We start from the raw sequence: 17596 nt of genomic DNA on the forward strand, positions 1-17596 counted from the left end.
AGTATTTTCGAGATGACAGAAGCAAGACTGTGAATGTAAAATGAAGGGTATATCAAAGAGGAAGATAAATATAAAATAAAGTGCTAGAGTTGAAGAAGAAAAGTGATACAATCCTCTACAATAATAATTTGTAGGCCACTGAAAAATGTAGTCTACTTTTATGAATAGTTTTTAACAAAATCTTAGGTACTCTTCTTAAGTGATGGGGAATTCTTTTATGTTTAACGTAATAACACAGATAAAAAAAGACTCCACAGAAGGTATTGAAAAGCAATAATGGCAACTAAGTCAGTTATTCAATCATTTTAAGAGTAAGAGGTGCTGTGGCTTAGTGGTTAAAGCGCCTGTCTCGTAAACAGGAAATCCTGAGTTCAAATCTCAGCAGCACCTCAGTTTTGCTCCAAACTTATAGAATTTAATTTTTTCAAGTAAATATTAAATACAGTTTCAAAACAAGAGTAGTGTCCTGTTCACTTTAGAATGCTTCATCTCATAATGAAAAAAGCACTTGGTATTTTGCAGAATTTCAAAGCAATGCAATGAATGAATAAGGGAATTGAGAATTATAACAAAGAGGAAAGAGAAGAAAATTAAATTTAGAGTTGAATTTTTGTAATGCATTTCACTCACAAGAGATAATTCTATATTCTAAAAGAACGGTAACCCACCTCTTAAGGAAGAATTTTTAAATAAATTTAGTGTTCTCACCTATAGTGTTTAAGAAGAGAGTTGTGGGAACTTAGAAAAGAAAATGAAAAAAAAATGATTTCTATTTCACTCCATTCAGCTAACTATTCCAGTGACGTTTGTCAAGCAGGTGCTGTGGCTTAGCTGGTTAAAGCGCCTGTCTAGTAAACAGGAGATCCTGAGTTCAAATCTCAGCAGCACCTTGATATTTTTATTCTTAAATTACAGATCAGTTTCCTTAGATACTCTCTGATTCAATTAAAAAATGAAAAATCTGAGTCATCTTACTAATAGACAGTTCATCTTAATATTAAATAAAATTCAGAGAATTTTAATGGTAACAGAAGCAAAACTTTGAATGTAAAATGAAGAGTAAATCAAATAGCAAGGTATATATGAACTAAAACCTTAGAGGTGAAGACAACTGATGTATTCCTCTACAATTATTATTTGTAAACCACTCAAAAATGTAATCTACTTTTATAAGTACTTGTTAACTAAAATGTAGATATTCTTGTTAAGTGATGGGGAATCCTTTTTTGTTCAACGTTTCACCACAGATAAAGAAGACTGCACTAAAGGCACTGAGGACAAGTCATCTCCACTAAGTCAGTTATTCAATATTTGTAAGATAAGTAGGTGCTGTTGTTTAGTGGTCAAAGCTCCTGCCTCATAACTAGGATGTCCTGTGTTTATATTCCAGCAACAATTTAGATTTAGTCCAAACTTTTAAAATTCAATTTCTTCAAGTAAACGTTCAATAAAGTTTAAAAACAAGAGTAGTGTTCTGTTGACTTTAGAATGCTTGATCTCCAAATGAAACAAACACTTGGTGTTTTGCAGAATTCGAAAGTAATACCATAAATGAATAGGGGAAAAGAGAATGTCAAAGAAAAGGAAAGAGACGACAAATAAATTAAGAGTTCAATTTAACCAATGCATTTTACTCACAACACATAATTCAATCTTCTATAAGTAGGGTAAGTCACTCATTAAGGAAGTATTCTTAAATAAATTTGATCTTCTCACCCATAGAGTTTGACAACAGAGTTGAATCAACTTAGAAAATAAAATTTAAAAAAACAGATTTCTACTGCACTCCATTCTACTAGCAATTGCAGTAAACTTTGTCATGAAAGTTCTCTGACTTAGTTGCTTTGACTGCCCGTCTATTAAACAGGAGATCCTGAGTTCAAATCTCCACAACACCGTGCTCTTTTTCATAGTTAAATAACAGATTATTTTCATTAGATGATCCTTTGATATAATGTTAAAATGAAAAATTTGAGTAACTTACAATTGAACAGTTCATCTTAATACTAAATAAAATTCCGAGTATTTTCGAGATGACAGAAGCAAAACTGTGAATGTAAAATGAAGGGTATATCAAATAAGAAGATAAATATAAAAAAAAGTGCTAAAGTTAAAGAAGAAAAGTGATACAATCCTCTACAATAATAATTTGTGAGCCACTGAAAAATGTAGTCTACTTTTATGAATACTTTTTAACTAAATCTTAGGTACTCTTCTTAAGTGATGGGGAATTCTTTTATGTTTAACGTAATAACACAGATAAAAAAGACTCCACAGAAGGTATTGAAAAGCAATAATGACAACTAAGTCAGTTATTCAATCATTTTCAGAGTAAGAGGTGCTGTGGCTTAGTGGTTAAAGCGCCTGTCTCGTAAACTGGAAATCCTGAGTTCAAATCTCAGTAGCTCCTCAGTTTTGCTCCAAACTTATAGAATTGAATTTTTTCAAGTAAATATTAAATACAGTTTCAAAACAAGGGTAGTGTCCTGTTCACTTTAGAATGCTTCATCTCATAATAAAAAAAGCACTTGGTATTTTGCAGAATTTCAAAGCAATGCAATGAATGAATAAGGGAAATGAGAATTATAACAAAGAGAAGAAAATTCAATTTAGAGATGAATTTTTGTAATGCATTTCACTCACAAGACATAATTCAATAGTCTAAAAGAACGGTAAGCCACCTCTTATGTAAGAATTTTAAAATAAATTTAGTGTTCTCACCTATAGTGTTTAAAAAGAGAGTTGTGGGAACTTAGAAAAGAAAATGAAAAAAAAAAGATTTCTATTTCACTCCATTCAGCTAACTATTCCAGTGATGTTTGTCAAGAAGGTGCTGTGGCTTAGTTGGTTAAAGCACCTGTCTAGTAAACAGGAGATCCTGAGTTCAAATCTCAGCAGCACCTTGATATTTTTATTCTTAAATTACAGATCAGTTTCCTTAGATACTCTCTGATACAATTAAAAAATGAAAAATCTGAGTCATCTTACTAATAGACAGTTCATCTTAATATTAAATAAAATTCAGAGAATTTTAATGGTAACAGAAGCAAAACTTTGAATGTAAAATGAAGAGTAAATCAAATAGCAAGGTATATATGAACTAAAACCTTAGAGGTGAAGACAACTGATGTGTTCCTCTACAATTATTATGTGTAAACCACTCAAAAATGTAATCTACTTTTATAAGTACTTGTTAACTAAAATGTAGATATTCTTGTTAAGTGATGGGGAATCCTTTTTTGTTCAACGTTTCACCACAGATAAAGAAGACTGCACTAAAGGCACTGAGGACAAGTCATCTCCACTAAGTCAGTTATTCAATATTTGTAAGATAAGTAGGTGCTGTTGTTTAGTGGTCAAAGCTCCTGTCTCATAACTAGGATGTCCTGTGTTTATATTCCAGCAACAATTTAGATTTAGTCCAAACTTTTAAAATTCAATTTCTTCAAGTAAACGTTCAATAAAGTTTAAAAACAAGAGTAGTGTTCTGTTGACTTTAGAATGCTTGATCTCCAAATGAAACAAACACTTGGTGTTTTGCAGAATTCGAAAGTAATACCATAAATGAATAGGGGAAAAGAGAATGTCAAAGAAAAGGAAAGAGACGACAAATAAATTAAGAGTTCAATTTAACCAATGCATTTTACTCACAACACATAATTCAATCTTCTATAAGTAGGGTAAGTCACTCATTAAGGAAGTATTCTTAAATAAATTTGATCTTCTCACCCATAGAGTTTGACAACAGAGTTGTATCAACTTAGAAAATAAAATTTAAAAAAACAGATTTCTACTGCACTCCATTCTACTAGCAATTGCAGTAAACTTTGTCATGAAAGTTCTCTGACTTAGTTGCTTTGACTGCCCGTCTATTAAACAGGAGATCCTGAGTTCAAATCTCCACAACACTGTGCTCTTTTTCATAGTTAAATAACAGATTATTTTCATTAGATGATCCTTTGATATAATGTTAAAATGAAAAATTTGAGTAACTTACTATTGAACAGTTCATCTTAATACTAAATAAAATTCAGAGTATTTTCGAGATGACAGAAGCAAGACTGTGAATGTAAAATGAAGGGTATATCAAAGAGGAAGATACATATAAAATAAAGTGCTAGAGTTGAAGAAGAAAAGTGATACAATCCTCTAGAATAATAATTTGTGAGCCACTGAAAAATGTAGTCTACTTTTATGAATACTTTTTAACTAAATCTTAGGTACTCTTCTTAAGTGATGGGGAATTCTTTTATGTTTAACGTAATATCACAGATAAAAAAAGACTCCACAGAAGGTATTGAAAAGCAATAATGGCAACTAAGTCAGTTATTCAATCATTTTATGAGTAAGAGGTTCTGTGGCTTAGTGGTTAAAGCGCCTGTCTCGTAAACAGGAAATCCTGAGTTCAAATCTCAGCAGCACCTCAGTTTTGCTCCAAACTTATAGAATTGAATTTTTTCAAGTAAATATTAAATACAGTTTCAAAACAAGAGTAGTGTCCTGTTCACTTTAGAATGCTTCATCTCATAATGAAAAAAGCACTTGGTATTTTGCAGAATTTCAAAGCAATGCAATGAATGAATAAGGGAATTGAGAATTATAACAAAGAGGAAAGAGAAGAAAATTCAATTTAGAGTTGAATTTTTGTAATGCATTTCACTCACAAGACATAATTCAATATTCTAAAAGAACGGTAACCCACCTCTTAAGGAAGAATTTTTAAATAAATTTTGTGTTCTCACCTATAGTGTTTAAGAAGAGAGTTGTGGGAACTTAGAAAAGAAAATGAAAAAAAAATGATTTCTATTTCACTCCATTCAGCTAACTATTCCAGTGACGTTAGTCAAGCAGGTGCTGTGGCTTAGCTGGTTAAAGCGCCTGTTTAGTAAACAGGAGATCCTGAGTTCAAATCTCAGCAGCACCTTGATATTTTTATTCTTAAATTACAGATTAGTTTCCTTAGATTCTCTCTGATACAATTAAAAAATGAAAAATCTGAGTCATCTTACTAATAGACAGTTCATCTTAATATTAAATAAAATTCAGAGAATTTTAATGGTAACAGAAGCAAAACTTTGAATGTAAAATGAAGAGTAAATCAAATAGCAAGGTATATATGAACTAAAACCTTAGAGGTGAAGACAACTGATGTATTCCTCTACAATTATTATTTGTAAACCACTCAAAAATGTAATCTACTTTTATAAGTACTTGTTAACTAAAATGTAGGTATTCTTGTTAAGTGATGGGGAATCCTTTTTTGTTCAACGGTTCACCACAGATAAAGAAGACTGCACTAAAGGCACTGAGGACAAGTCATCTCCACTAAGTCAGTTATTCAATATTTGTAAGATAAGTAGGTGCTGTTGTTTAGTGGTCAAAGCTCCTGTCTCAGAACTAGGATGTCCTGTGTTTAAATTCCAGCAACAATTTAGATTTAGTCCAAACTTTTAAAATTCAATTTCTTCAAGTAAACGTTCAATAAAGCTTAAAAACAAGAGTAGTGTTCTGTTGACTTTAGAATGCTTGATCTCCAAATGAAACAAACACTTGGTGTTTTGCAGAATTCGAAAGTAATACCATAAATGAATAGGTGAAAAGAAAATGTCAAAGAAAAGGAAAGAGACGACAAATAAATTAAGAGTTCAATTTAACCAATGCATTTTACTCACAACACATAATTCAATCTTCTATAAGTAGGGTAAGTCACTCATTAAGGAAGTATTCTTAAATAAATGTGATCTTCTCGCCTATAGAGTTTGACAACAGAGTTGTATCAACTTAGAAAATAAAATTAAAAAAAAACTGATTTCTACTGCACTCCATTCTACTAGCAATTGCAGTAAACTTTGTCATGAAAGTTCTGTGGCTTAGTTTCTTTGACTGCCAGTCTAATAAACAGGAGATCCTGAGTTCAAATCTCCACAACACCGTGCTCTTTTTCAGAGTTAAATAACAGATTATTTTCATTAGATGATCCTTTGATATAATGTTAAAATGAAAAATTTGAGTAACTTACTATTGAACAGTTCATCTTAATACTAAATAAAATTCTGAGTATTTTCGAGATGACAGAAGCAAGACTGTGAATGTAAAATGAAGGGTATATCAAAGAGGAAGATAAATATAAAATAAAGTGCTAGAGTTGAAGAAGAAAAGTGATACAATCCTCTACAATAATAATTTGTGAGCCACTGAAAAATGTAGTCTACTTTTATGAATACTTTTTAACTAAATCTTAGGTACTCTTCTTAAGTGATGGGAAATTCTTTTATGTTTAACGTAATAACACAGATAAAAAAAGACTCCACAGAAGGTATTGAAAAGCAATAATGGCAACTAAGTCAGTTATTCAATCATTTTAAGAGTAAGAGGTGCTGTGGCTTAGTGGTTAAAGCGCCTGTCTTGTAAACAGGAATTCCTGAGTTCAAATCTCAGCAGCACCTCAGTTTTGCTCCAAACATATAGAATTGAATTTTTTCAAGTAAATATTAAATACAGTTTCAAAACAAGAGTAGTGTCCTGTTCACTTTAGAATGCTTCATCTCATAATGAAAAAAGCACTTGGTATTTTGCAGAATTTCAAAGCAATGCAATGAATGAATAAGGGAATTGAGAATTATAACAAAGAGGAAAGAGAAGAAAATTCAATTTAGAGTTGAATTGTTGTAATGCATTTCACTCACAAGACATAATTCAATATTCTAAAAGAACGGTAACCCACCTCTTAAGGAAGAATTTTTAAATACATTTATTGTTCTCACCTATAGTGTTTAAGAAGAGAGTTGTGGGAACTTAGAAAAGAAAATGAAAACAAAATGATTTCTATTTCACTCCATTCAGCTAACTATTCCAGTGACATTTGTCAACCAGGTGCTGTGGCTTAGCTGGTTAAAGCACCTTTCTAATAAACAAGAGATCCTGAGTTCAAATCTCAGCAGCACCTTGTTATTTGTATTCTTAAATTACAGATCAGTTTCCTTAGATATTCTCTGATACAATTAAAAAATGAAAAATCTGAGTCATCTTACTGATAGACAGTTCATCCTAATATTAAATAAAATTCAGAGAATTTTAATGGTAACAGAAGCAATATTTTGAATGTAAAATGAAGAGTAAATCAAATAGCAAGGTATATATGAACTAAAACCTTAGAGTTGAAGACAACTGATGTATTCCTCTACAATTATTATTTGTAAACCACTCAAAAATGTAATCTACTTTTATAAGTACTTGTTACCTAAAATGTAGGTATTCTTGTTAAGTGATGGGGAATCCTTTTTTGTTCAACGTTTCACCACAGATAAAGAAGACTGCACTAAAGGCACTGAGGACAAGTCATCTCCACTAAGTCAGTTATTCAATATTTGTAAGATAAGTAGGTGCTGTTGTTTAGTGGTCAAAGCTCCTGTCTCATAACTAGGATGTCCTGTGTTTAAATTCCAGCAACAATTTAGATTTAGTCCAAACTTTTAAAATTCAATTTCTTCAACTAAACGTTCAATAAAGCTTAAAAACAAGAGTAGTGTTCTGTTGACTTTAGAATGCTTGATCTCCAAATGAAACAAACACTTGGTGTTTTGCAGAATTCGAAAGTAATACCATAAATGAATAGTGGAAAAGAGAATGTCAAAGAAAAGGAAAGAGACGACAAATAAATTAAGAGTTCAATTTAACCAATGCATTTTACTCACTACACATAATTCAATCTTCTATAAGTAGGGTAAGTCACTCATTAAGGAAGTATTCTTAAATAAATTTGATCTTCTCACCTATAGAGTTTGACAACAGAGTTGTATCAACTTAGAAAATAAAATTAAAAAAAAAACAGATTTCTACTGCACTCCATTCTACTAGCATTTGCAGTAAACTTTGTCATGAAAGTTATCTGGCTTAGTTGCTTTGTCTGCCCGTCTAATAAACAGGAGATCCTGAGTTCAAATCTCCACAACACCGTGCTCTTTTTCATAGTTAAATAACAGATTATTTTCATTAGATGATCCTTTGATATAATGTTAAAATGAAAAATTTGAGTAACTTACTATTGAACAGTTCATCTTAATACTAAATAAAATTCCGAGTATTTTCGAGATGACAGAAGCAAGACTGTGAATGTAAAATGAAGGGTATATCAAAGAGGAAGATACATATAAAATAAAGTGCTAGAGTTGAAGAAGAAAAGTGATACAATCCTCTACAATAATAATTTGTGAGCCACTGAAAAATGTAGTCTACTTTTATGAATACTTTTTAACTAAATCTTAGGTACTCTTCTTAAGTGATGGGAAATTCTTTTATGTTTAACGTAATAACACAGATAAAAAAAGACTCCACAGAAGGTATTGAAAAGCAATAATGGCAACTAAGTCAGTTATTCAATCATTTTAAGAGTAAGAAGTGCTGTGGCTTAGTGGTTAAAGCGCCTGTCTTGTAAACAGGAATTCCTGAGTTCAAATCTCAGCAGCACCTCAGTTTTGCTCCAAACATATAGAATTGAATTTTTTCAAGTAAATATTAAATACAGTTTCAAAACAAGAGTAGTGTCCTGTTCACTTTAGAATGCTTCATCTCATAATGAAAAAAGCACTTGGTATTTTGCAGAATTTCAAAGCAATGCAATGAATGAATAAGGGAATTGAGAATTATAACAAAGAGGAAAGAGAAGAAAATTCAATTTAGAGTTGAATTTTTGTAATGCATTTCACTCACAAGACATAATTCAATATTCTAAAAGAACGGTAACTCACCTCTTAAGGAAGAATTTTTAAATAAATTTTGTGTTCTCACCTATAGTGTTTAAGAAGAGAGTTGTGGGAACGTAGAAAAGAAAATGAAAAAAAAATGATTTCTATTTCACTCCATTCAGTTAACTATTCCAATGACATTTGTCAAGCAGGTGCTGTGGCTTAGCTGGTTAAAGCACCTTTCTAGTAAACAAGAGATCCTGAGTTCAAATCTCAGCAGCACCTTGTTATTTGTATTTTTTAATTACAGATCAGTTTCCTTAGATATTCTCTGATACAATTAAAAAATGAAAAATCTGAGTCATCTTACTGATAGACAGTTCATCCTAATATTAAATAAAATTCAGAGAATTTTAATGGTAACAGAAGCAAAATTTTGAATGTAAAATGAAGAGTAAATCAAATAGCAAGGTATATATGAACTAAAACCTTAGAGGTGAAGACAACTGATGTGTTCCTCTACAATTATTATGTGTAAACCACTCAAAAATGTAATCTACTTTTATAAGTACTTGTTAACTAAAATGTAGATATTCTTGTTAAGTGATGGGGAATCCTTTTTTGTTCAACGTTTCACCACAGATAAAGAAGACTGCACTAAAGGCACTGAGGACAAGTCATCTCCACTAAGTCAGTTATTCAATATTTGTAAGATAAGTAGGTGCTGTTGTTTAGTGGTCAAAGCTCCTGTCTCATAACTAGGATGTCCTGTGTTTATATTCCAGCAACAATTTAGATTTAGTCCAAACTTTTAAAATTCAATTTCTTCAAGTAAACGTTCAATAAAGTTTAAAAACAAGAGTAGTGTTCTGTTGACTTTAGAATGCTTGATCTCCAAATGAAACAAACACTTGGTGTTTTGCAGAATTCGAAAGTAATACCATAAATGAATAGTGGAAAAGAGAATGTCAAAGAAAAGGAAAGAGACGACAAATAAATTAAGAGTTCAATTTAACCAATGCATTTTACTCACTACACATAATTCAATCTTCTATAAGTAGGGTAAGTCACTCATTAAGGAAGTATTCTTAAATAAATTTGATCTTCTCACCTATAGAGTTTGACAACAGAGTTGTATCAACTTAGAAAATAAAATTAAAAAAAAAACAGATTTCTACTGCACTCCATTCTACTAGCATTTGCAGTAAACTTTGTCATGAAAGTTCTCTGGCTTAGTTGCTTTGACTGCCCGTCTAATAAACAGGAGATCCTGAGTTCAAATCTCCACAACACCGTGCTCTTTTTCATAGTTAAATAACAGATTATTTTCATTAGATGATCCTTTGATATAATGTTAAAATGAAAAATTTGAGTAACTTACTATTGAACAGTTCATCTTAATACTAAATAAAATTCCGAGTATTTTCGAGATGACAGAAGCAAGACTGTGAATGTAAAATGAAGGGTATATCAAAGAGGAAGATACATATAAAATAAAGTGCTAGAGTTGAAGAAGAAAAGTGATACAATCCTCTAGAATAATAATTTGTGAGCCACTGAAAAATGTAGTCTACTTTTATGAATACTTTTTAACTAAATCTTAGGTACTCTTCTTAAGTGATGGGGAATTCTTTTATGTTTAACGTAATATCACAGATAAAAAAAGACTCCACAGAAGGTATTGAAAAGCAATAATGGCAACTAAGTCAGTTATTCAATCATTTTATGAGTAAGAGGTGCTGTGGCTTAGTGGTTAAAGCGCCTGTCTCGTAAACAGGAAATCCTGAGTTCAAATCTCAGCAGCACCTCAGTTTTGCTCCAAACTTATAGAATTGAATTTTTTCAAGTAAATATTAAATACAGTTTCAAAACAAGAGTAGTGTCCTGTTCACTTTAGAATGCTTCATCTCATAATGAAAAAAGCACTTGGTATTTTGCAGAATTTCAAAGCAATGCAATGAATGAATAAGGGAATTGAGAATTATAACAAAGAGGAAAGAGAAGAAAATTCAATTTAGAGTTGAATTTTTGTAATGCATTTCACTCACAAGACATAATTCAATATTCTAAAAGAACGGTAACCCACCTCTTAAGGAAGAATTTTTAAATAAATGTTGTGTTCTCACCTATAGTGTTTAAGAAGAGAGTTGTGGGAACTTAGAAAAGAAAATGAAAAAAAAATGATTTCTATTTCACTCCATTCAGCTAACTATTCCAGTGACGTTTGTCAAGCAGGTGCTGTGGCTTAGCTGGTTAAAGCGCCTGTTTAGTAAACAGGAGATCCTGAGTTCAAATCTCAGCAGCACCTTGATATTTTTATTCTTAAATTACAGATTAGTTTCCTTAGATTCTCTCTGATACAATTAAAAAATGAAAAATCTGAGTCATCTTACTAATAGACAGTTCATCTTAATATTAAATAAAATTCAGAGAATTTTAATGGTAACAGAAGCAAAACTTTGAATGTAAAATGAAGAGTAAATCAAATAGCAAGGTATATATGAACTAAAACCTTAGAGGTGAAGACAACTGATGTATTCCTCTACAATTATTATTTGTAAACCACTCAAAAATTTAATCTACTTTTATAAGTACTTGTTAACTAAAATGTAGGTATTCTTGTTAAGTGATGGGGAATCCTTTTTTGTTCAACGTTTCACCACAGATAAAGAAGACTGCACTAAAGGCACTGAGGACAAGTCATCTCCAGTAAGTCAGTTATTCAATATTTGTAAGATAAGTAGGTGCTGTTGTTTAGTGGTCAAAGCTCCTGTCTCATAACTAGGATGTCCTGTGTTTAAATTCCAGCAACAATTTAGATTTAGTCCAAACTTTTAAAATTCAATTTCTTCAAGTAAACGTTCAATAAAGCTTAAAAACAAGAGTAGTGTTCTGCTGACTTTAGAATGCTTGATCTCCAAATGAAACAAACACTTGGTGTTTTGCAGAATTCGAAAGTAATACCATAAATGAATAGGTGAAAAGAAAATGTCAAAGAAAAGGAAAGAGACGATAAATAAATTAAGAGTTCAATTTAACCAATGCATTTTACTCACAACACATAATTCAATCTTCTATAAGTAGGGTAAGTCACTCATTAAGGAAGTATTCTTAAATAAATTTGATCTTCTCACCTATAGAGTTTGACAACAGAGTTGTATCAACTTAGAAAATAAAATTTAAAAAAAACAGATTTCTACTGCACTCCATTCTACTAGCAATTGCAGTAAACTTTGTCATGAAAGTTCTCTGGCTTAGTTTCTTTGACTGCCAGTCTAATAAACAGGAGATCCTGAGTTCAAATCTCCACAGCACCGTGCTCTTTTTCATAGTTAAATAACAGATTATTTTCATTAGATGATCCTTTGATATAATGTTAAAATGAAAAATTTGAGTAACTTACTATTGAACAGTTCATCTTAATACTAAATAAAATTCCGAGTATTTTCGAGATGACAGAAGCAAGACTGTGAATGTAAAATGAAGGGTATATCAAAGAGGAAGATAAATATAAAATAAAGTGCTAGAGTTGAAGAAGAAAAGTGATACAATCCTCTACAATAATAATTTGTAGGCCACTGAAAAATGTAGTCTACTTTTATGAATAGTTTTTAACAAAATCTTAGGTACTCTTCTTAAGTGATGGGGAATTCTTTTATGTTTAACGTAATAACACAGATAAAAAAAGACTCCACAGAAGGTATTGAAAAGCAATAATGGCAACTAAGTCAGTTATTCAATCATTTTAAGAGTAAGAGGTGCTGTGGCTTAGTGGTTAAAGCGCCTGTCTCGTAAACAGGAAATCCTGAGTTCAAATCTCAGCAGCACCTCAGTTTTGCTCCAAACTTATAGAATTTAATTTTTTCAAGTAAATATTAAATACAGTTTCAAAACAAGAGTAGTGTCCTGTTCACTTTAGAATGCTTCATCTCATAATGAAAAAAGCACTTGGTATTTTGCAGAATTTCAAAGCAATGCAATGAATGAATAAGGGAATTGAGAATTATAACAAAGAGGAAAGAGAAGAAAATTAAATTTAGAGTTGAATTTTTGTAATGCATTTCACTCACAAGAGATAATTCTATATTCTAAAAGAACGGTAACCCACCTCTTAAGGAAGAATTTTTAAATAAATTTAGTGTTCTCACCTATAGTGTTTAAGAAGAGAGTTGTGGGAACTTAGAAAAGAAAATGAAAAAAAAATGATTTCTATTTCACTCCATTCAGCTAACTATTCCAGTGACGTTTGTCAAGCAGGTGCTGTGGCTTAGCTGGTTAAAGCGCCTGTCTAGTAAACAGGAGATCCTGAGTTCAAATCTCAGCAGCACCTTGATATTTTTATTCTTAAATTACAGATCAGTTTCCTTAGATACTCTCTGATTCAATTAAAAAATGAAAAATCTGAGTCATCTTACTAATAGACAGTTCATCTTAATATTAAATAAAATTCAGAGAATTTTAATGGTAACAGAAGCAAAACTTTGAATGTAAAATGAAGAGTAAATCAAATAGCAAGGTATATATGAACTAAAACCTTAGAGGTGAAGACAACTGATGTATTCCTCTACAATTATTATTTGTAAACCACTCAAAAATGTAATCTACTTTTATAAGTACTTGTTAACTAAAATGTAGATATTCTTGTTAAGTGATGGGGAATCCTTTTTTGTTCAACGTTTCACCACAGATAAAGAAGACTGCACTAAAGGCACTGAGGACAAGTCATCTCCACTAAGTCAGTTATTCAATATTTGTAAGATAAGTAGGTGCTGTTGTTTAGTGGTCAAAGCTCCTGCCTCATAACTAGGATGTCCTGTGTTTATATTCCAGCAACAATTTAGATTTAGTCCAAACTTTTAAAATTCAATTTCTTCAAGTAAACGTTCAATAAAGTTTAAAAACAAGAGTAGTGTTCTGTTGACTTTAGAATGCTTGATCTCCAAATGAAACAAACACTTGGTGTTTTGCAGAATTCGAAAGTAATACCATAAATGAATAGGGGAAAAGAGAATGTCAAAGAAAAGGAAAGAGACGACAAATAAATTAAGAGTTCAATTTAACCAATGCATTTTACTCACAACACATAATTCAATCTTCTATAAGTAGGGTAAGTCACTCATTAAGGAAGTATTCTTAAATAAATTTGATCTTCTCACCCATAGAGTTTGACAACAGAGTTGAATCAACTTAGAAAATAAAATTTAAAAAAACAGATTTCTACTGCACTCCATTCTACTAGCAATTGCAGTAAACTTTGTCATGAAAGTTCTCTGACTTAGTTGCTTTGACTGCCCGTCTATTAAACAGGAGATCCTGAGTTCAAATCTCCACAACACCGTGCTCTTTTTCATAGTTAAATAACAGATTATTTTCATTAGATGATCCTTTGATATAATGTTAAAATGAAAAATTTGAGTAACTTACAATTGAACAGTTCATCTTAATACTAAATAAAATTCCGAGTATTTTCGAGATGACAGAAGCAAAACTGTGAATGTAAAATGAAGGGTATATCAAATAAGAAGATAAATATAAAAAAAAGTGCTAAAGTTAAAGAAGAAAAGTGATACAATCCTCTACAATAATAATTTGTGAGCCACTGAAAAATGTAGTCTACTTTTATGAATACTTTTTAACTAAATCTTAGGTACTCTTCTTAAGTGATGGGGAATTCTTTTATGTTTAACGTAATAACACAGATAAAAAAGACTCCACAGAAGGTATTGAAAAGCAATAATGACAACTAAGTCAGTTATTCAATCATTTTCAGAGTAAGAGGTGCTGTGGCTTAGTGGTTAAAGCGCCTGTCTCGTAAACTGGAAATCCTGAGTTCAAATCTCAGTAGCTCCTCAGTTTTGCTCCAAACTTATAGAATTGAATTTTTTCAAGTAAATATTAAATACAGTTTCAAAACAAGGGTAGTGTCCTGTTCACTTTAGAATGCTTCATCTCATAATAAAAAAAGCACTTGGTATTTTGCAGAATTTCAAAGCAATGCAATGAATGAATAAGGGAAATGAGAATTATAACAAAGAGAAGAAAATTCAATTTAGAGATGAATTTTTGTAATGCATTTCACTCACAAGACATAATTCAATAGTCTAAAAGAACGGTAAGCCACCTCTTATGTAAGAATTTTAAAATAAATTTAGTGTTCTCACCTATAGTGTTTAAAAAGAGAGTTGTGGGAACTTAGAAAAGAAAATGAAAAAAAAAAGATTTCTATTTCACTCCATTCAGCTAACTATTCCAGTGATGTTTGTCAAGAAGGTGCTGTGGCTTAGTTGGTTAAAGCACCTGTCTAGTAAACAGGAGATCCTGAGTTCAAATCTCAGCAGCACCTTGATATTTTTATTATTAAATTACAGAACAGTTTCCTTAGATACTCTCTGATACAATTAAAAAATGAAAAATCTGAGTCATCTTACTAATAGACAGTTCATCTTAATATTAAATAAAATTCAGAGAATTTTCATGGTAACAGAAGCAAAATTTTGAATGTAAAATGAAGAGTAAATCAAATAGCAAGGTATATATGAACTAAAACCTTAGAGTTGAAGACAACTGATGTATTCCTCTACAATTATTATTTGTAAACCACTGAAAAATGTAATCTACTTTTATAAGTACTTGTTAACTAAAATGTAGGTATTCTTGTTAAGTGATGGGGAATCCTTTTTTGTTCAACGTTTCACCACAGATAAAGAAGACTGCACTAAAGGCACTGAGGACAAGTCATCTCCACTAAGTCAGTTATTCAATATTTGTAAGATAAGTAGGTGCTGTTGTTTAGTGGTCAAAGCTCCTGTCTCATAACTAGGATGTCCTGTGTTTAAATTCCAGCAACAATTTAGATTTAGTCCAAACTTTTAAAATTCAATTTCTTCAAGTAAACGTTCAATAAAGTTTAAAAACAAGAGTAGTGTTCTGTTGACTTTAGAATGCTTGATCTCCAAATGAAACAAACACTTGGTGTTTTGCAGAATTCAAAAGTAATACCATAAATGAATAGGGGAAAAGAGAATGTCAAAGAAAAGGAAAGAGACGACAAATAAATTAAGAGTTCAATTTAACCAATGCATTTTACTCACAACACATAATTCAATCTTCTATAAGTAGGGTAAGTCACTCATTAAGGAAGTATTCTTAAATAAATTTGATCTTCTCACCTATAGAGTTTGACAACAGAGTTGTATCAACTTAGAAAATAAAAAAATAAAAAAACAGATTTCTACTGCACTCCATTCTACTAGCAATTGCAGTAAACTTTGTCATGAAAGTTCTCTGGCTTAGTTTCTTTGACTGCCAGTCTAATAAACAGGAGATCCTGAGTTCAAATCTCCACAGCACCGTGCTCTTTTGCATAGTTAAATAACAGATTATTTTCATTAGATGATCCTTTGATATAATGTTAAAATGACAAATTTGACTAACTTACTATTGAAAAGTTCATCTTAATACTAAATAAAATTCCGAGTATTTTCGAGATGACAGAAGCAAGACTGTGAATGTAAAATGAAGGGTATATCAAAGAGGAAGATAAATATAAAAGAAAGTGCTAGAGTTGAAGAAGAAAAGTGATCCAATCCTCTACAATAATAATTTGTAGGCCACTGAAAAATGTAGTCTACTTTTATGAATACTTTTTAACTAAATCTTAGGTACTCTTCTTAAGTGATGGCGAATTCTTTTATGTTTAATGTAATAACACAGATAAAAAAAGACTCCACAGAAGGGATTGAAAAGCAATAATGGCAACTAAGTCAGTTATTCAATCATTTTAAGAGTAAGAGGTGCTGTGGCTTAGTGGTTAAAGCACCTGTCTCGTAAACAGGAAATCCTGAGTTCAAATCTCAGCAGCACCTTTGTTTTGCTCCAAACTTATAGAATTGAATTTTTTCAAGTAAATATTAAATACAGTTTCAAAACAAGAGTAGTGTCCTGTTCACTTTAGAATGCTTCATCTCATAATGAAAAAAGCACTTGGTATTTTGCAGAATTTCAAAGCAATGCAATGAATGAATAAGGGAATTGAGAATTATAACAAAGAGGAAAGAGAAGAAAATTCAATTTAGAGTTGAATTTTTGTAATGCATTTCACTCACAAGAGATAATTCTATATTCTAAAAGAACGGTAACCCACCTCTTAAGGAAGAATTTTTAAATAAATTTAGTGTTCTCACCTATAGTGTTTAAGAAGAGAGTTGTGGGAACTTAGAAAAGAAAATGAAAAAAAAATGATTATTATTTCACTCCATTCAGCTAACTATTCCAGTGACGTTTGTCAAGCAGGTGCCGTGGCTTAGCTGGTTAAAGCGCCTGTCTAGTAAACAGGAGATCCTGAGTTCAAATCTCAGCAGCAACTTGATATTTTTATTCTTAAATTACAGATCAGTTTCCTTAGATACTCTCTGATACAATTAAAAAATGAAAAATCTGAGTCATCTTACTAATAGACAGTTCATCTTAATATTAAATAAAATTCAGAGAATTTTAATGGTAACAGAAGCAAAACTTTTAATGTAAAATGAAGAGTAAATCAAATAGCAAGGTATATATGAACTAAAACCTTAGAGGTGAAGACAACTGATGTATTCCTCTACAATTATTATTTGTAAACCACTCAAAAATGTAATCTACTTTTATAAGTACTTGTTAACTAAAATGTAGATATTCTTGTTAAGTGATGGGGAATCCTTTTTTGTTCAACGTTTCACCACAGATAAAGAAGACTGCACTAAAGGCACTGAGGACAAGTCATCTCCACTAAGTCAGTTATTCAATATTTGTAAGATAAGTAGGTGCTGTTGTTTAGTGGTCAAAGCTCCTGTCTCATAACTAGGATGTCCTGTGTTTAAATTCCAGCAACAATTTAGATTTAGTCCAAACTTTTAAAATTCTATTTCTTCAAG

The 17596-nt window shown here is 31.1% G+C and overlaps 17 non-coding genes across 17 annotated transcripts; all 17 read left to right on the forward strand.

Moving 5' to 3' along the window:
* Positions 1–317: 317 nt before the first annotated feature.
* On the forward strand, positions 318–390 carry TRNAT-CGU (transfer RNA threonine (anticodon CGU)). The gene has a single exon. It is a non-coding gene; the product is annotated as a tRNA-Thr (tRNA).
* Positions 391–816: 426 nt separating this feature from the next.
* On the forward strand, positions 817–890 carry TRNAT-AGU (transfer RNA threonine (anticodon AGU)). Its single transcript has one exon. It is a non-coding gene; the product is annotated as a tRNA-Thr (tRNA).
* Positions 891–2337: 1447 nt separating this feature from the next.
* On the forward strand, positions 2338–2410 carry TRNAT-CGU (transfer RNA threonine (anticodon CGU)). Its single transcript has one exon. It is a non-coding gene; the product is annotated as a tRNA-Thr (tRNA).
* Positions 2411–2829: 419 nt separating this feature from the next.
* Positions 2830–2903, forward strand: TRNAT-AGU (transfer RNA threonine (anticodon AGU)). Its single transcript has one exon. It is a non-coding gene; the product is annotated as a tRNA-Thr (tRNA).
* A 1448-nt stretch (positions 2904–4351) lies between these two features.
* TRNAT-CGU (transfer RNA threonine (anticodon CGU)) lies at positions 4352–4424 on the forward strand. The gene has a single exon. It is a non-coding gene; the product is annotated as a tRNA-Thr (tRNA).
* A 426-nt stretch (positions 4425–4850) lies between these two features.
* TRNAT-AGU (transfer RNA threonine (anticodon AGU)) lies at positions 4851–4924 on the forward strand. Its single transcript has one exon. It is a non-coding gene; the product is annotated as a tRNA-Thr (tRNA).
* A 1449-nt stretch (positions 4925–6373) lies between these two features.
* TRNAT-UGU (transfer RNA threonine (anticodon UGU)) lies at positions 6374–6446 on the forward strand. The gene has a single exon. It is a non-coding gene; the product is annotated as a tRNA-Thr (tRNA).
* A 1950-nt stretch (positions 6447–8396) lies between these two features.
* Positions 8397–8469, forward strand: TRNAT-UGU (transfer RNA threonine (anticodon UGU)). The gene has a single exon. It is a non-coding gene; the product is annotated as a tRNA-Thr (tRNA).
* Positions 8470–8895: 426 nt separating this feature from the next.
* On the forward strand, positions 8896–8969 carry TRNAT-AGU (transfer RNA threonine (anticodon AGU)). The gene has a single exon. It is a non-coding gene; the product is annotated as a tRNA-Thr (tRNA).
* Positions 8970–10419: 1450 nt separating this feature from the next.
* TRNAT-CGU (transfer RNA threonine (anticodon CGU)) lies at positions 10420–10492 on the forward strand. Its single transcript has one exon. It is a non-coding gene; the product is annotated as a tRNA-Thr (tRNA).
* A 426-nt stretch (positions 10493–10918) lies between these two features.
* On the forward strand, positions 10919–10992 carry TRNAT-AGU (transfer RNA threonine (anticodon AGU)). Its single transcript has one exon. It is a non-coding gene; the product is annotated as a tRNA-Thr (tRNA).
* A 1449-nt stretch (positions 10993–12441) lies between these two features.
* TRNAT-CGU (transfer RNA threonine (anticodon CGU)) lies at positions 12442–12514 on the forward strand. The gene has a single exon. It is a non-coding gene; the product is annotated as a tRNA-Thr (tRNA).
* A 426-nt stretch (positions 12515–12940) lies between these two features.
* TRNAT-AGU (transfer RNA threonine (anticodon AGU)) lies at positions 12941–13014 on the forward strand. Its single transcript has one exon. It is a non-coding gene; the product is annotated as a tRNA-Thr (tRNA).
* Positions 13015–14461: 1447 nt separating this feature from the next.
* TRNAT-CGU (transfer RNA threonine (anticodon CGU)) lies at positions 14462–14534 on the forward strand. The gene has a single exon. It is a non-coding gene; the product is annotated as a tRNA-Thr (tRNA).
* Positions 14535–14953: 419 nt separating this feature from the next.
* TRNAT-AGU (transfer RNA threonine (anticodon AGU)) lies at positions 14954–15027 on the forward strand. The gene has a single exon. It is a non-coding gene; the product is annotated as a tRNA-Thr (tRNA).
* A 1449-nt stretch (positions 15028–16476) lies between these two features.
* TRNAT-CGU (transfer RNA threonine (anticodon CGU)) lies at positions 16477–16549 on the forward strand. Its single transcript has one exon. It is a non-coding gene; the product is annotated as a tRNA-Thr (tRNA).
* A 429-nt stretch (positions 16550–16978) lies between these two features.
* TRNAT-AGU (transfer RNA threonine (anticodon AGU)) lies at positions 16979–17049 on the forward strand. The gene has a single exon. It is a non-coding gene; the product is annotated as a tRNA-Thr (tRNA).
* The last annotated feature ends 547 nt before the right edge of the window (positions 17050–17596 follow it).

The sequence above is a fragment of the Pleurodeles waltl genome, chromosome 8 (genome assembly GCF_031143425.1).
Source record: "Pleurodeles waltl isolate 20211129_DDA chromosome 8, aPleWal1.hap1.20221129, whole genome shotgun sequence".
Lineage (NCBI taxonomy): Eukaryota > Metazoa > Chordata > Amphibia > Caudata > Salamandridae > Pleurodeles > Pleurodeles waltl.